Source organism: Maniola hyperantus, chromosome 25 (genome assembly GCF_902806685.2).
Source record: "Maniola hyperantus chromosome 25, iAphHyp1.2, whole genome shotgun sequence".
Taxonomy (NCBI): Eukaryota; Metazoa; Arthropoda; class Insecta; order Lepidoptera; family Nymphalidae; genus Maniola; species Maniola hyperantus.
In genome coordinates, this window is record NC_048560.1 from 4,597,273 (window position 1) to 4,616,315 (window position 19,043).

General features: G+C 38.8%; 1 protein-coding gene across 2 annotated transcripts in view; it reads right to left on the reverse strand.

Annotated features, from left to right (window-relative positions):
- GEFmeso (Guanine nucleotide exchange factor in mesoderm) overlaps positions 1-19,043 on the reverse strand; it is a 115,519-nt gene that overhangs the window by 41,454 nt on the left and 55,022 nt on the right. The window contains exon 1 of one of the 2 annotated variants that reach the window (XM_069507065.1): positions 13,360-13,642. The exons of the other annotated variant lie outside the window; for it this stretch is intronic. The gene's annotated coding sequence lies outside the window, so the exon portion shown is untranslated. Of the gene's footprint in view, positions 1-13,359; positions 13,643-19,043 lie in introns of those variants that run through there. 2 annotated transcript variants of the gene reach the window in all.

Genomic DNA, 19,043 nt, shown 5'->3' on the forward strand with positions numbered 1-19,043 from the left:
TTTCCGGAGTTATGTGCGTTTCAAACAATAGGTTCTTGGACTGTAGTAGGTAATAAAATGAAGGGATTTAAAAAAAAATAGAATTTTCTTTATCTTTAAAATAATTAATTATTCAAGTAACGCTTTACGGAAAGCGATTAATGACGTCACATAGCGTAGGCGACAAACATTTTTCAATTTTTTAACATAAAAAATATTTTCCCGCAGAAATAACTATTTTTATGTTAAAAAATAGAAAAAGAATATCGTTTACGGCTTGAAACGAAATAATTGATCCTATTCCCTAACACCGTTTCGTATCAGGTGCTTTTATAATGTTCTCGTTATTAAAAAGTAACGATAACAACTGGTACTGATTCTGAGCACAACTAAATTTTAGAGTATTCGCATCCTGTCTCTACTAATGTAATATGAAAATGACAGACACAGTTTGACAGTGTTAAAATTAATTTAGAGACGTCAAACCCTGTGACTTAAGCTGCCAGTTGAAGGCTTACTGTTTAAATTTGTAGCGTGCACTAAAATTTTGAGTCTTTAAATGTAAAATTCATGTTTCGTCCTTTTTTAGCAATATTAAAAAGAAAAGGATGCAGATGCTCTTTTAGTTTACAGAAAGACAACAGAATCGGCGCCAATGAGTACCCAACTACTTAAACAGCCAATCCCTCGAACCGAAATATTCCCCATTATGTAAGATCATCGTTAAGAGAATTCATTGAATTCCACTTAACACTTTTTAGGGTTCCGTACCTCAAAATGAAAAAGAAACTCTTATAGGATCACTTCGTTGTCTGTCTTGACGTATAGACGGATGTCCATACGTCTGTCCGTCTGTCAAGAATATATAGGGTACTTCTCGTTGACCTACAATCATGAAATTTGGCAGGTAGTAGGTTTTATAGCACAAATAAAGGTAAGGGGGGTAAGGGGGAGAACGACATCATCATCTAGTCGGCCCCAAATGTCAACCTCACCTGCACGTGGTACCCCCTGCTAGACAACGGACGAGGCACTGGCGACCGAGCTGTGGCGGGATATCCACTCACGCCTGGCGGGGCAACCTGTCAGAAGAGGCTTCAGCAGCCTAGGGATCTGAATAATCCTCAGAAGGTCTGGTGCAGAAGGCAAGGGGAAACCACTGCAACTAATCTTCCCAAGAAAGTCATCATGGAAATACAATCAGAGAGATCACGGACGCCATGTAATACAAGCTGAAGAAAATATGGAAGAACAGGAACATTACAAAAGCTACGAAGATCCGGCTCGTTCAAACACTTGTTTTCCCCATATTTTTATACGCTGCGGAGACGTGGACTTTGCGACTGGTCGAGAAGAAGAAGATTGATGCTCTGGAGATGTGGTGCTGGAGGCGCATGCTAGGAGTCTAATGGACCGAATTTCGTACCAACATCTCTATACTCCAAGAACTCGGCATTAAAAAACGACTTTCGTCGATAGTACAGAGTCGCATATTAAAATTCTTCGGGCACGTCTCCCGGCGTGAGAGTGACTCCATTGAGCGTCTTGTCGTGCAGGGCAGGGTGGAGGGCACCAGAGGGCGAGGAAGGTCACCCATGCGATGGACCGACCAAATTAAGTCTGCTGTGGGCGGTCCTTTGCACGAGTGTACTAGGCTGTCAGCCAGCAGGGAGAAATGGCGAATGCTCGTGAGGCATATAACATCTGCCCTCAAAGACGTTGCCTCGTGATGACCACGACCGCTCTGCCAAGAGCGATACGACAAAGAAGAAGAAGAAGAAAGGTAAAAATCCGAAAATCGTGAATTTGTGGTTACATCACATTAAAAAATGTATTTTTTATTTTCAAAGTGAGATAACTATAACAAGTGGGGTATCACATGAAAGGGCTTTACCTGTACATTCTAAAACAGGATTTTATTTATTTTTATGCATAATAGTTTTTGATTTATCGTGCAAAATATCGAAAAAAAATACCCGAGTACGGAACCCATGGTGCGTGAGTCTGACTCGCACTTGGCCGGTTCTTTATAAGCCTCGCTTTGTTTTCATGGTTATTTCAACGCGTTAACATGATGCGATGACATTCATATTGTCCAATAAAGAAAAACTATTCAAAAAACCATAGCATTTTCAACTTTATCACCATGGAATAAGAGCTATAGATCGATAAATTAAACTTAAGAAATAAGATACCCCGCTGTTAACAATTCGATACGGTAGGTATTATTCGTACGTAATTTAAAATGCAATTTAAGCTTATCGATTCATCGTATTTAAAATCGATGATAAATTATTACCGTTAATCGATTCATAGCTCACTACCGTGTAAAGGTGCTCTTTTGTGGAAGCCTGTTTACCCGGCCGAGTTTGTTGTGGGCTTCTTCTCAGACCAGGGCGCGTTTGAAACCCTCGTAGCTTTACTTACTCAAACTCCATAACCGACAATCAAAATTCAATTGAACCCAATTTGAATAAATGATTTGATTAGTAGGTACATCTAAATATGTAAACGGAAAAGGTGACTGTCTGACTGACTGACTGATCTATCAACGCAAAGCTCAAACTACTGGACGGATCGGGCTGAAATTCGGCATGCAGATAGCTATTATGACGCAGGCATCTGCTAATAAAGGATTTTTGAAATTTCAACCCCTTAAAGGGGGTGAAACTTTAAAATCTTTTGGCATAAATAGAACTCAAAATGTGTCAGTAAACCATTGAGTTATTTTTCCTTACAATATTGCTTATAACAGTGTTCTCGTGATTAACAAATTGTTATCAGGGACAGGAACTCAACCGGTACGGTTTCAATTTAAGACAGGCCACGAAGATGGCCGCATTTATAGCGCACGACAAAATAATGATACGACACGACAAATCAGGATCACTACAGAACGATCAGCACCTTACTATCAAACACTCAAGCTCATTTTTAGCTTTAGTTCAACGGTTAGCCGCGAGCGGAGTTATCGAAGAGTGGAGGAGGTTTTTTAGTCCGTAGACTGCGCAACATCTGCAGTGGAGTCGGGCATGCTCAATGCAATCCATAAGGGTTTACCTCCTCCTACGAAAAAAAAAGGTCAACGGTTAAAGGTGTGGACTGAAATCCGAAAGGTCGCCGGTTCAAACCCCACCCGTTGCACTAGTGTTGTACCTACTCCTAAGCTTCACGCTAAATTGGAGGGGAAGGGGGAATGTTAGTCAAGGGCCAAGGCTAATATTCTTTATAAAAACCAATTGGTCATTTAAATGTCGTCCTAACTAACCAATACAAATAGAATTGTAAATAGGAGTTAGCTTAAAAACACGTCGCGCAAAAATTGTAACCTAGAATACGTATTGTATCTTACAAAACAGTGAATATTATTTAATCAGGCCTTAGGATCGCGTTTATTTTATATTTAAATTAATTGTGTCGTCTTTCGAATGTTTCCTAATCAAATAGAATAGAATCTTTGATTCCAATAAACAGCTTTTACCAATTGCTAATAAATCATAATCAACTGAACAGCTACACTTAAAAATATAACTATCTCTAACAAACTCTTTCAGTTTCTCTAAACTTTTCTTCCTCTGCTTTTTTGCAGGGTTTGCTGGAAGAAATTGCTATTTTAGCGATGAGAGATCACTGGTATTGACAAGGTCGCCCTTTTTTTAAGCATATCCTGTATTTTCTATTCTTTGTCATAGTATTAAGCAATAAAGATGTTTTAAATTTAATTTAATTATTTTATGGTGTAAAATAAAGTATACTCTACTTTACTTCTTCTTTAAAACTAATTTGCTTATATGTTTATTGTAATACATCACGTATCGTTACGATACCATAACGTTATCGTGTCGTAATGATTAAGTAATATACCGGTGCGCGCTCAAGCCAGATGCCAGCGTTATCGGTCACAGATAACTAATGAATATTCATACCATACCGTTTACTGTTAGATTACTCATGGGCCCAGTGTTGCCACGTGTGAATAATGTGATTAATTACTTTTACTTCACGAACAAATCAAAAAGTTAAAATTTAATTAGCCTTTTTAGGAATTAAAAATGCAGTAGGAAGCTATTTAGTCGTAAAAAGCGATGAATAAATTAATATATTATACTTCGTAAAAATGCTTCCTCGCGCGCCATTTTATCTCTATAGATCAACCTGTCTTGTCAAAAGTACGGTTCCACATAGGTTCCACTTTAAAATAAGGACTAAAATCGTACTTTTGACATGAAATTTGATACAAAAAGTTAAAAGGCGCGTAAATAGTTATATTTTACGCGTTATACTGATTCAGTTACATATCTATAACTAATTAATACATAATTATTTTTTTAGTTTTAGTTTCTGTAATAGTTATGTAATATTTTTTGTGTGCAATAAAGTATTTCTATCTATCTATCTATCTATCTATAACGGAAGTCTGGCTAAGTGGCTAACGAAAGAAGACATTGGAAAAGCGTGGCAAATTTAAAAAAATGTCAGTATGGCAGCTCCGAAACTAGTATGATAGACCTGGAAAAACCTACTTTGATAGAACAGAAATAAAAATAAGTAATTCTAAAGTATCAAATTAGATTATTCCAGGTTTGCTAATTTTAGGGCTGCCATACGGATATTTTTTTAAAGCCGCACTTTTACAATCTCTTCTTTCGTAAGTCAGACTATTAAGTTCGTTTTTGACAGGACAGTCGTGTGATTTTTAAGACATCTAACATCTTTTTTAAACGCGGTACATCTCTATCTACCTGAACCTTTAAAGTCTACTTTATAACAAAAAAAGAAGTTATGTAAATCAGAAAACCCACAGTGGGGGTCCAATGAACGAGTGCCAGCCGCGGCGCCAAGCCTGGCGCCAAGTTTGTGACGAATGACATTCGAATTACGAATGACATTTCACATTCGAATTTCGAATGTATACCTATGCATGATTCTGCATTCCATACACCCAAGTATGAGGGCAACCTCATCTTGAGAAAAATGTACTTACCTACAAAAGAGAAAATTTAAACTTTTTCTTAATAACATACTTAAGTATTTTAGTCACCATTTTAGCTGTCGCCCACAGTGCGACAAGGCTCTCTTGGCACTTGAATGACATTGACAGGGGGCGCTGTTGGAGAACAAAGGCTTAGAATATTCAAACAAGAACAAAGGGGACACTTGACGGCAACGTTAGTTCCGATTTTCGCCACGCACCATGATAGCTTTATCGCACTGTATCTTATATTATTTTATTATCAGCAATAAATTATCTGTTATAGGTAAAACGCATAAAATTTAACTCCTCACACGCCATTCTAACTTTTTGTGTCAAATTTAATGTCAAAAGTACGTTTTTAGTCATTATGTTTTTAAAGGTGAACCGTACTTTGACATGACAGTTGAGTTAAAATGGCGCGTGAGGAGTCATTTTTTACGCACTATGTCATGCACTTTTAAAGCCCGTTTCTTATGTTATGATTAGTGATCATCCCACGAGATCTTATTACATTCCAAATTCAAAAAAAATATCTTTCATTCCGGATCAAAGACAAAATCGTTACTTTTATGTTCATTACGTATAATTTATTACATTCCCATTTAATTTAAAAATTAAGTAAGGCTTACGAAATGTGATGAATATTATATTCCGCTATTAAAATGTCATTTTTCATTTATAGAGATGGCGCAAACTCATAAAACCCGATGCCTCACAAGATGACAAAATATTTCGTTTCAAAGAATTTCTATCTAAGTACCTATTTTGATTTCATGAATTCACGTTTATAATTTTTAACTGATTCTATAATTTTATTATCGATGCTAACATTAAAAGATAGAGATATACTTTGGCTGCTTGGTGTACTTATACAAATACATATTCTTATATCGTGTACATTTAAAACAGGGATAGGTATCCTCCGGACATAGACTACTTTTAACCCGGAAAAACAAAGAGTTCGCACGGGATTTTTAAAAACTGGAACCTACCAAACAAAAATAATAATAATTGCGTATTTTATCAGTCCGTACTTGCTCCGTAGTTCATACAGACTTAAAAATTAAGTTTTACTCTGGCACCGCAGCCTAATTATAATAAGCGCGTGCGACGAGCGTCACGTGTTTCGCAGGTCTCCCACAGTGACGGACGACGATGTTCGAATTTCGAATACATTCCATCGCCCATTTTATACCACTTTTTTTCAGAACGTCGCATTCATGAATGATTCAATGAATATAATCAATAATACTAAGTATAATTATAAATGCGAAAGTGTGTGTTTGCTAGCTTTTCACGGCCCAACAGTGTAATCGATTGTGATGAAATTAGGTACAGAGTTTCAGAAAGTACAGTACAGTACAGAAAGTCCTTGAGTGGAGACCGCGTTTAAGCAAGCGCAGTGTGGGACGTCCTCCAGCACGATGGACCGACGATAGAAAGAGGCTGGCGGGAAGAGGCTGGGTGAGGATGGCTGTAGACCGGGTGTGGTGCCGCTCTTTAGGGAAGGCCTATGTCCAACTGTGGACATCCACAGGCTGATGATGATGATGAATAGCTGAAGTGGCAGTGGGCAGGTCATGCCTGTCGTAGAGGCGATGGCCGTTGGAGCCGGAAAGTCCTTGAGTGAAGACCGCGTTTAAGCAAGCGCAGTGTGGGACGCCCTCCAGCACGATGGACCGACGATATAAAGAGGCCGGCGGGAAGTGGCTGGATGAAGAAGGCTGAGGATCGGCGGGATGTTTACGTATCTCGCGACAGGCTTGCGACAGGCGTAAATCTCTCGATCATGGCTGTCAAACGTCACACGTAACAGCGGCTAGAGAGAGACAGCAATAGCCACAAAGCAAAATAAGAAGAATAAGAAGAGAGACAGCAAATGAACTGTCGGATTGCTACTGCTGTCGCTACTGCAACGCGTTTTACGTAAATCACCCCGCGGCGGGTGTGGTGGCGCTCTTTAGGGAAGGCCTATGTCCAACAGTGGACGTCCACAGGCTGATGATGATGATGATGATGATGAATATAATAGATCTATGTAATACAGTAGCAAACATTCACGCTATTACGCCTATTTAAGTTTCATAAAAAAAAATTAAAGTGAAAATAAAATATGTAAATGAATATAAATCACTTCTCTACACAAGCTCGCTATTTATCTATTCATTGATAGGGTACAGATAATAAATTAACTGGGAACCCATGACTAATATTCAATAGGTGATTTTACAATGAACGATATTCTGGCTACGGAATCCTACCTTTCACGATCATGATCAACCCATGGCAGGCTCACTACGGCGGCGGGGTGATTACGTAAAACGGTGCAGTAGCGACAGCAATAGCAATCCGGCAGTTCATTTGCTGTCTCTCTTCGTCTTCTTATTTTGCTTTGTGGCTATTGCTGTCTCTCTCTAGCCGGACGTTTGACAGCAATGACCGCGAGATTTCGCCTGTCGTAAGCCTGTCGCGAGATACGTAATCACCGCGCCGCCGCGCCGCGCCGATCTCCTCTCAGAGTGAGAAGGGTTTGGCCATAGTCCACTATGCTGGCCAAGTGCGGATTGGCAGACATGCACTTAACCATTTATAATTACAGGCCTGAAGATATAAGGGGCGGACTGAAAACTGAAAAGTCGTTGGGACAAACTAAAAAAATCCAAAACTTTCATTTTATTCTCGACTAGCTTATGCTTGCGACTTCGTCCACGTGGACTACACAAATTTCAGACTCCTATTTTACCCCCTTAGGGATTGAATTTTCAAAAATCCTTTCTTCGGACGCCTCCGTCATTATAACTATCTGCGTGCTAAACAGCCCAATCCGTCCAATAGTTTGAGCTGTGCGTTGATAGATCAGTCAGTCAGTCAGTCAGTCACCTTTTACTTTTATATATCTAGACTAGCTTATGCTCGCGACTTCTGGACTACGCAAATTTCAAACCCCTGTTTTACCTCGTTAGGGGTTGAATCTTCAAAAATCCTTTCTTAGCGGACGTCTACGTTATAATAGCTATCTGCATGCCATATTTCAGCCCGATCCGTCCAGTAGTTTGAGCTGTGCGTTGATAGATCTGTCAGTCACTCAATCAGTCACCTTTTCCTTTTTATGTATTTAGATGTTGCCCCAAACAATATTGTGACAAATGTCACAGGTTCCAGTCCCCGTTTGGGTCGTCAAATCGTGTCGGAAGCGTCTCGTTATCGTCTTTAAAAAAAGGTTTATTCATAACCACCCACTATGGAGACCATCCATGGAGACTAACAGTTATGCTTGCATGCTGATAACTAATAAAATAACTATAGGTAGGTAATATCTATAAAAAATATCGTTTTATTGTTACTTAATGATTTGATTGACCCTAATTTTATGACGTAGGTGTACATAATTATAGTTTTATTTTTATTTAGGTATTTATTAAAGAAAGGTAGGTGGCCCAATCATCTTCTAAATATATAAAAGGAAATGGTGACTGACTGACTGATCTATCAACGCACAGCTGAAACTACTGGACGGATCGGGCTGAAATATGGCATGCAGATAGCTATTATAACGTAGACATCCGTTATAAAAGGATTTTTGAAAATTCAACCCCTAAGGGGGTGAAATAGGGGTTTGAAATTTGTGTAGTAGGTACACGTGGCCGAAGTCGTGAGCATAAGCTAGTCTGCATTAATTGGTCAGCGTGGTGGACAATCTCAAGCCTTTTTAATTTTGAGATGAGACCCGTTCTTAGTTGAGCCAACAACGATGGGTTGAGAATTGAGATGATGTATGGTATAACATGGTTGTACGCGTTGCTTGCTTTCCTTGCATGTGTAGTAGCGGGGGGGCCTTGTGTGAAGTGAAATCAAACAAACATTCGTATCAGCCATACAATTAATTCCAAGTGAGTTTAGTTTAACATATGGTAATAGTGGATAAGTAGACGGCGCCGTCTCAAACGTGTCTTTAGACATCTTGATTCTTGAATAACTACCTTCACTGACTTGACGTGACGCCCTTTAGAGAATTCCTAGCATTGCTGGCATAGCTTGCACAAGAAAGAAGTAAGAATGGTACGCGACATGTCGAGATGGCAATCGGGGTAGGAACGCCCGTTGTGTGTGCGGGTGTGTGGGCAGTTTCATCAATAGGGTAACAGCAAATCGATCGCGTTCAGTATAATAGCTTGGTAAAAAGTTAGTATATAGCATACAATCCATTTTCATTCCGTATTTGATTCCGGAAGAAAATTGGTACGCACCTAAATTTCTTAGTGCAATTCAATACGGGTTTCATTCGTATTCAGAACAATTCAAGAAGAGTTAGTTGTAGCTTTAGTTTTAAGTTTGCGTAATAATAATTATCACCACTATATCTTACAAATCCAACATCTGACCATCAAAAAGAGTAATTTATTACTTATTTCGAATAAATCATTTGACTTTTGACTTTTGAATCACTAACAGGGAGTTCCCACGGTATTTTTAAATACCTAAATCCACGCGTACGAAGTCGCGGGCATCAGCTAGTCAGTTATAAAGTATTTCGTTGATGAAATCATTCATTGATTTAAATATTCAAATGAGATGCCTATCGAAGCGTCATGACCTAGAGTAATTTTAACCAGAATCATCGCCTGAAGGCCAGAGTCTTGATTTCGTCATTTTAAATTCAATAATCCATTCGGAATCGATTTTATGTAAATATGTACCACCATAAACAATTTATTGCAACTTTGATCTTTGAATTTTAGCAAGTTACACCACGTCGCAAAATCGGACGTCTTCGATACTTTATATTATGACTAGCTTATGCTCGCGACTTCGTCCCCCCCCTTAGGGGTTGCTGTCTCTCTTCGTCTTCTTATTTTGCTTTGTGGCTATTGCTGTCTCTCTCTAGCCGGACGTTTGACAGCACTGATCGCGAGATTTCGCCTGTCGTAAGCCTGTCGCGAGATACGTAATCACCGCGCCGCCGCGCCGCGCCGATCTCCTCTCAGAGTGAGAAGGGTTTGGCCATAGTCCACTATGCTGGCCAAGTGCGGATTGGCAGACATGCACTTAACCATTTATAATTACAGGCCTGAAGATATAAGGGGCGGACTGAAAACTGAAAAGTCGTTGGGACAAACTAAAAAAATCCAAAACTTTCATTTTATTCTCGACTAGCTTATGCTTGCGACTTCGTCCACGTGGACTACACAAATTTCAGACTCCTATTTCACCCCCTTAGCGGTTGAATTTTCAAAAATCTTTTCTTAGCGGATGCCTGCGTCATAATAGCTATCTGCATGCCAAACAGCCCGATCCGTCCAGCAGTTTGAGCGGTGCGTTGATAGATCAGTCAATCAGTCACCTTTTATATCTATAACTAGCTATAAGTATGCTAAATTACGTTCAAATCCGTCCACTAATTTCAGCATGAAGCGTGCACCAGACAGACAGACAAAAATTTTAATTTTTAGGGTTCCGTACCTCAAAAGGAAAAACGGAACCCTTATAGGATCACTTTGTTGTCTATCTGTCTGTATGTCTGTCTGTCTGTTTTTATTTTATTTAGTGTGTTTATTTGTAGTTTATTGGCTTGATGTTTTTTGGTTTGTCCTACAATCACGCCGTAACAGCGGATCGGCGCGATTTTTTTAAAAACATTTATTTTTATTTCGGAAAATTAAAAAAAAATTCACGGGATTTTTAAAAACCTAAATCCACGCGAACGAAGTCGCGGGCATTAGCTAGTAATATGAATTATAATAATGTGCAGTATTCAGTCGCGGCAGCCAATAAGTCTACCGGCCACTATTATCTCGTACAATTGATTACAACAATAAAATCATTATCACAATAGGTATGCACGGGTCAGTGCTGCAGTGCAACTGGCCGGTTATCGACTTGTGTCGTTACCTACTTACTGCAATTATTGCAGGAAACACTCATATTGCATAAATAATGTACACAAATATCGTGTTACAGTACCCGTAGTATAAGATTTTACGTCTCACCAAACGTTGCTAGAATTCGAGAATCGAAACACAATAACATCAAAGTAAAATGGACCTAAAGGGCCTTGAATTGAAGTAGAAAATTCAACGCCACTGATTTTAATTTCGCAAGGTTTCCGCTTGGAGCGCTGGCTGTAGATGTGTAAACAACAAACAAGGCAATTAAGATCCAGTTTACTATAACGCAGAAGTGTTTCGACTCTCGAATTCTAACAACGTTTGGTGTGACGTAAAATCTTATACTACGGGTACTGTACCTACTTACATGCACTTTGATTTTGACGACCTCCCTGGCGCAGTGGTAAGCGCTGTGGTCTTATTAGTGGGAGGTTCGATTCCTGGCAGGGATTTGGAAATTTATAATTTCTAAATTTCTGATCTGGTCTGGTGGGAGGCCTCGGCCGTGGCTAGTTACCACCCTACCGTGCCGCCAAGCAATTTAGCGTTCCGGTACGATGCCGTATATAGAAACCAAAGGTGTATGGGTTTATTAAAAACTGCCATACTCCTTCCAGGTTAGCCCGCTCCCACCTTAGACTGCATCGTCACTTACCATCAGGTGAGATTGCAGTCGAGGGCTAGCTTGTATCTGAATAAAATAAAATAAACCCAATCCATACTATTATATTATAACCTAGCTTATGCTCGCGACTTCGTCCGCGTGGATTACACAAATTTCAAACCCCTATTTAACCCTCTTAGGGGTTGAATTTTCAAAAATCCTTTCTTAGCGGATGCCTACGTCAAAATGCTATCTGCATGCAAAATTTCAGCCTGATCCGTCCAGTAATTTAAGCTGTGCGTTGATAATCAGCCAGTCAGTGAGAGTCAGTCAGTCTGTCACCTTTTCTTTTTAGACTATTATTTATATATAACTAGCGACCCGCCCCAGCTTCGCATGGGTGCCATGTAGATACTAATGTGGTGTCCGTGAGGTCACTTGAGTAGTTTTTGAGTTTATCCTACTTTTTTCTTATAACATTTATTAATTTTCGATGGAAGCTTGATTTCTTCCGACATTATGTTCAAATATCGTCATATTTCAACAAATTAACACAAACCAATATTAAACTATACCTATAAACCTTCCTCTTGAATCATTCTATCTATTGGTGAAAACCGCATTAAAATCCGTTGCGTGGTTTAAAAGATCTACGCGTTCATACATACATACAGACGCGGGAAGCGACTTTATTTTATACTATGTAGAGATAATCTATATTTTGGAATCAGCTCCCTTCGGCGGTGTTCCCATTAGATTACAACATGGTATTATTCAAGGGGAGGACCAACAAATTTCTGAAACCTTCACCCTAAGCTGTGATAGCCTAGTGGTTAGGACGTCCGCCTTCTAATCGGAGGTCGGGGGTTCGATCCCGGGCACGCAATCATTTGCTTTAACGGTGAAGGAAAATATCGTGAGGAAACCTGCTTGCCTGAGAGTTCTCCATAACGTTCTCAAAGGTATGTGCAGTCTACCAATCCGTACATGGCCAGCGTGGTAGACTATGACCAAAACCCGTCTCACTTTGAGAGGAGACCCGTGCTCTGTAGTGAGCCGGCGATGGGTTGATTATGATGATGAAACTCACCCAACTTCTTCATAGATTACTTAACTCAGGTCGAACTGTACCACCCAGACTTTCTATACGCCCTAGGCATGCTACCTACTACAATACTAGAATTCCTACTACCGGTAGATCACGGATTGCCTCAGGCTTCTAAAATCTAAACCTTACCTTATATCATAGAGTAAACAGTGGAATAATGTACAGAGGAGTCACTCTCTTAAGTTAAAGTCTGAGGGCATGCAAAACTGCGTATATTTAATGAAAATCAGCTCTAAATTAAAATATACGAAAAACCTGAATAATTAATTTGTCTCTATCGACGTGGTGTGGTTATTCTGTGAGTAAAATATCAGGTTCGATTCCGGTGGGTTAGTTGAATAAAGAAAAAAATAAGTACCTAATTAAAAAAAACCCTACCCTGCCAAAAAACTAACTAAAAATAAAAATCACATAAGAAAATGGCGCCCATACAGCAACCATATTGATTAAAAAAAAATATATCCAGGTCCCTGTAGGTAGGTACCCAGACGCTACGATAATTGCAAATAAAACGTCTGACTGACGCTAGAGGTCAACGAACGTTGCGTAAGTAGGCCACTCGGAGTCAATGCCGCGGCGTAGGTGGGGCATTGACCCAAGTTTTGCACGCTAGATATTGCGGGTTTGAAAAATACTAAATCACTAAAACTACAAAATGAGGCAAATGGTTATTGGTATTGGATTGTATCTAGGTAGTATAAAAATAACGCTAAGTTTTTGCTAGCGTTCTGGTTACACCCTGTATACATACTCATATTCTCTAAGATGTTTAAAACGTCGTAACTAGTTTACTCAATGATTGCCTTACCTTAAAAATAATTATAACTGTAATCCAACAAAATCCAACAAAGTAAGATTAAACTGTGTCACACTTATCTAGTCCTTAACTTAGAAAGGCTCAAATGAACTAGAACCCAAAGCCGTAAAATCCATTAAGTATTACTAAGCACAAATTCCACTTCAAAACACAGGAACAAAATTCCTTACTAAACTTGGCTCTACAAAAGACTAACTAGAGTCCAGAACCGCGCGATTTATTTAAAAAAAAATAAACAAAAACAAAATGTACGTCTGTTTTCGTCCTCTCGCACGCGGCACTGGCGCGATGAACGATGAATCACAAATAAGGCAAATAATACCAATTAAACTTGTACAATGGGATATTTTAAGATGTTTTTGCTATAATTGCAAACGATTTTCAACTTTATATCTAGGTTACTATAGTAGTAAGATGATTGTTTGTTTCGCAAACTTTTTCACACTTGAGCAAAGACTAAATGAGATAAATGGACGGAGCACAAAAAAGGCATATTTTTATCTGTAGGTATTTATATTTTATTGGGGCTGATTCTCTTGTACACAATCTCTAAACTAAACTAAATTAACAGGTCTAAATCTAGTGCCATCCTTTTTCGCAAGCGACATTATGACAGGGATAGCAATAGATTTAGACGTGTCATTTTAGTTTAGTTTAGAGATTGTGTACAAGAGAGCCCCAATATACATACTCCACTGATAGCGTTGCGCTATCGCAGAATATTTAGAATATTGAGATCTTTCAATTAGATCGTTTCATGATTAAGTAGGTAATTGATCATTTAGAGAAGCCAATTTCAAGGCATCCAGATCGCTTCTCCATACATGACATAGTTCTCCTGATTGACCTCGTCTCATTATTTTTATGACGAAGTCCTTCCTATCATCCGCTAAGAACTCTGCTAAGATTGATAAACTATTCAACATTTCTTACTCTAGTTACTGATTTCTACGCTAAAAGTTCCACTCAAGACACTGTATCTTCTACGGAATATTTATTTAGTGCCATTTGACAGCCCGTTTTCCATCTATTTTTTTATTAAATCTGTGCACTGGAGAAACTATGACGCAGTTCCATGACTCAATACTCTACTACTATACTTCAAGACAAGTTCAAGACTTCCTAGTATTATGACGTCATAGCAAATTACTATTTAATTCATGATAACTTTTACGGTATTTATTATTTACCGTTTTAGTTAATACAGGAATATTGTCTCTGTTAAGTAAAGGTAGTTATTTGCGTATTAAGTAGGTAATTAAATTGCGGTAGAAAAATACCAATTAAAAAATTCTCATACGAACCCTACTCTATTTGGTTTTTCAGGATGCGCGATAATAGAAGCCCAGAATGCTTAGAATCCACTATTTTACAAAAAATTACATAAATATATAAAATGAAAAGGTCTGACTGACTGATCTATCAACGCACAGCTCAAACTATTGGACCGATCGGGTTGAAATTTGGCATGCAGATAGCTATTATGATTTCGACATCCGCTAAGAAAAGATTTTTGAAAATTCAACCTCTAAGGGGGTACAATAGGGGTTTGAAATTTGTGTAGTCCAGGCGGACGAAGTCGCGAGCGCTAGTAATATAATATTTGGTGTTGCGCAAACCTAGTTCAAAACACTTAACGCCTCCAAAGGTCATGCACCGATTATGCAAAGTAAATTTTTCTGCCGTGTCACACATTTTGTATTCTAAGGTCGTACCCAATTCTCGCGCTGCGCTCGACTGCTGAGCATTAGTTGGCATGACAGTGACAGATGTCTGGTGTTGTGCATCTGTAATTTATTTATTTATTTGCCTCACCTCGTGCTAGAATTCCCTCTATTATGTTGTTATAGTCTGTTTGTTGTTTTCAGAATTAGGTGTATATTTTAAAGAACGTGAACATGGACGTTACATGATTTTTTCTTGTCGACCTCCTTGGCGCAGTGGTAAGCGCTGTGGTCTTATTAGTGGGAGGTCCCGGGTTCTTACTGGCAGTGTAGTCCACGCGGATGAAGTCGCGAGCATAAGCTAGTAATATAATATTTGGTGTTGCGCAAACCTAGTTCAAAACACTTAACGCCTCCAAAGGTCATGCACCGATTATGCAAAGTAAATTTTTCTGCCGTGTCACACATTTTGTATTCTAAGGTCGTACCCAATTCTCGCGCCGCGCTCGACTGCTGAGCGATAGTTGGCGTGACAGTGACATATGTCTAGTGTTGTGCATCTATAATTTATTTATTTATTCCTCTCGCCTCGTGCTAGAATTCCCTCTATTATTTTGTTATAGTCTGTTTGTTGTTCTCAGAATTAGGTGTATTTTAAAAAACGTGAACATGAACATTTAACATGATTTTTCGTGAAGTAAATTTGTTGGTTTGTCCTTCAATCACGTCGCAACGGAGCAACGGATCGACGTGATTTTTTGCAAAGGTACAGTTAAAGACCTGGAGAGTGACATAGGTCTCTTTATAACCCGGAAAATCAAAGAATTTCCACGGGAATTTTAAAAACCTAAATCCACGCGAAAGAAATCGAGGGCATCAGCTAGTATGCTAATAAAGAATAACAAATAAAACAAAGCATCTAGTATTACGAAACCTCGGTAATTAGTAATCAATTGAGCGTAAGCACGAGGTCGTCCCGAAGGTCGCAAATGAATGGTCTCTCCCACGACTGACGGCAGACGGCGAGATAACCTTTGAGATGATTTTACCTAGTTGATTCGTAAATAATAATCATTTTGATTATTATTCAATGGGGCCGATTCTCTTGTACACAATCTCTAAACTAAACTAAACTAGCAGGTCTAAATCTAGTGCCATCCTTTTCCGCAAGCAACATTATGAAAGGAATAGCAATAGATTTAGGCGTGACATTTTAGTTTAGTTTAGAGATTGTGTACAATGGAATCAGCCACAATATTTATAATTATAATTATCCATACTATAAATATTATATTATAAATGCGAAAGTGTGTCTGTCTGTCTGTCTGCTAGCTTTTCACGGCCCAACCGTTCAACCGATTTTGATGAAATTTGGTACAGAGTTAGCTTATATTCCGGGGAAGGACATAGGTTACCCATCCCGGAAAATTGATGAGTTCCCACGGGATTAAAAAAAACCTAAATCCACGCGTACGAAGTCGCGGGCATCAGCTAGTAATTATATAATTTTTTTATATTTATTTCAACAAAATAGCACAAAACAATATTAAATTTTACATATACCTACCTAAGCCTTCTTCTTGAATCACTCTATCTATATATGACAACAGCAGGATATGGAGAGGAGAGATATGGAGAGAAGTCCCAACATTGTCCTGAAGGTGATAGTAGCAGACAGACAGACAGGACAGCGCTCTCAAAGCACACTGAATGTCTGCTTAAGTTTGTAAGTTTATTAATTATATCAACTAATATTCTAAATATATAAAAGGAAAAGGTGACTGACTGACTGACTGACTGACTGACTGACTGACTGACTGACTCACTGACTGACTGATCTATCAACGCACAGCTCAAACTACTGGACGGATCGGTCTGAAATTTGGCATGCAGATAGCTATTATGACGTAGGCATCCGCTAAGAAAGGATTTTCGAAAATTCAACCCTTGTGGGAATAATATAGGGGTTTGAAATTTGTGTAGTCCACGCAGACGAAGTCGCGAACATAAGCTAGTATATAATAAGTTTGTTACTAATGTATTAGGTAACGCCTTTTAATCGGAGGTCGGGGGTTCGATCCGCGGGCACCCACCTCTAACTTTTCAGAGTTATGTGCGTTTTAAGTAATTAAATATCACTTGCTTTAACGGTGAAGGAAAACATCGCGAGAAAACCTGCATGCCTGAGAGTTATCTCCATAATGTTCTCAAAGGTGTGTGAAGTCTACCAATCCGCACATGGCCAGCGTGGTAGACTATGGCCAAACCCTTTTCACTCTGAGAGGAGACCCGTGCTCTGCAGTGAGCCGGCGATGGGTTGATCATGATGATGATAATGATGATATTTTTTTATTTCCACCATGGTTTGTCTCTAGTTTTTTATTCCCTTATCAAGCGAGGCACTTGGTTTTTTAATCACAATGCATATCTTCATCGGTTATTCATTTCTCATTTTTACTGTACGCCCGCCGGCCATAATTACAGTTCATATCTTCGGACATTTTCTAGGCGTTTAAAAAAATATTTTTTATCTTCACAGCGAGTGCATTCATTAGTACCGTAGCGGTCAATGACCGCACGCATATCGCACGCAGGGCTGCGCTTAGTCGATAGCATCGATATAAAATTTAATTTAATTTAATTTATATCGATGCTATCGACTAAGCGATGCTATCGACTAACAAATGACAAGATAATATAGGCAAGATAATCAGCGCCACCTCTTAGATACTTCTCTCTCTTGGCTGGTTTCCGCACTTAAACGTTTCCGTCTGTTGTGCGTCTCTTAGATACTAATGAACGACCCGTTTGAAATCCTGACGTCACTGAGGTTGCATTGCTGCATAAGCACCAATGAGTCGGTGCCATTTTGTTTGTTCAATAACCCTGTCAATACGAAGTAATATATACGTCAATGGTCGATAGAGATTCATCGATAAACTAGATGGCTTTAGGTTTTTTTAATCCGGTGGGCACTCTTTGGTTTTTTTAGATAATAAGATTTAATATCAGGTGCAGTGATTTCAGTCAAACGCAAGCCAATATATTAAGAAGTCAAGCATTTTATTTAATTAAATAAAAACTGAATGCTAACATAACAAATTGGCGCAATGTAGCCACATTCACAAGAAGGTGAAATCAATCGACATATTTTTTCAATTAATTGGCTGACATATTATTATTTTATCAGTTTTTTCTGCTCTCTCTCGAAATCAATTTATTCTTACGTATCGGTGTCGTTACAGATTTTCTCGAATTGATTAAATCGATAACAAGCTCTGATAAATACAATTACGATGAAAAGGGCAAAGTCATTTTATAAATTGAAAAATGTGGTCACTGATTTTTGTGTTGAACATGTGTTAAATAAATTGACATACGTACATACTTGTTGATAAATTTTCGATTTGTGACTGCACAGTGCAGCGCAGCGGTGTGCCTTGTGGTACAAGTGAGTCCAGCCTACTGATTCCCTAACTCAGTGTGTAACACTGAACGATAGCCATCGAGCTCATTTGACATTTATTGTTAACTAATGTGAAATGAGCTCGGTGGCTGGTATTGGACACTGAGTTGCGAATCACCCCGCAGGTTTCGATTCTAGCTGCGTCAAGTTGGAACTTTATAATTATTGCTATTATTAAGCCATAATAGCCATGGCCGGGATAAAAGGCCTACGCCGTTTTCCGGGATAAAAGCCTATATTCGTTTCCGGGATGCAAGCTATCTCTGAATAGTAGATAGTTACCATATTTTGGTTAAGGAGATGGCCCATGAAAAAGTAATAGAAGGACACACCTTCAGAATTTTTTGCTAAAAAAAATTCGCGCTCGCTTCGTATTCGCCTTTATTTTATATTGATTAGTGCACGCAACTTCATCCGCATGGATTTAGGTACCTAGGTTTTTTAAACCCGTCTTTGATTTTCCGAAATAAAAAGTCTATGCTCATTTCCGGGATGCAAACTATGTCTGAATAATACCAAATTTTAGATCGTGGAAGGTATCAGGT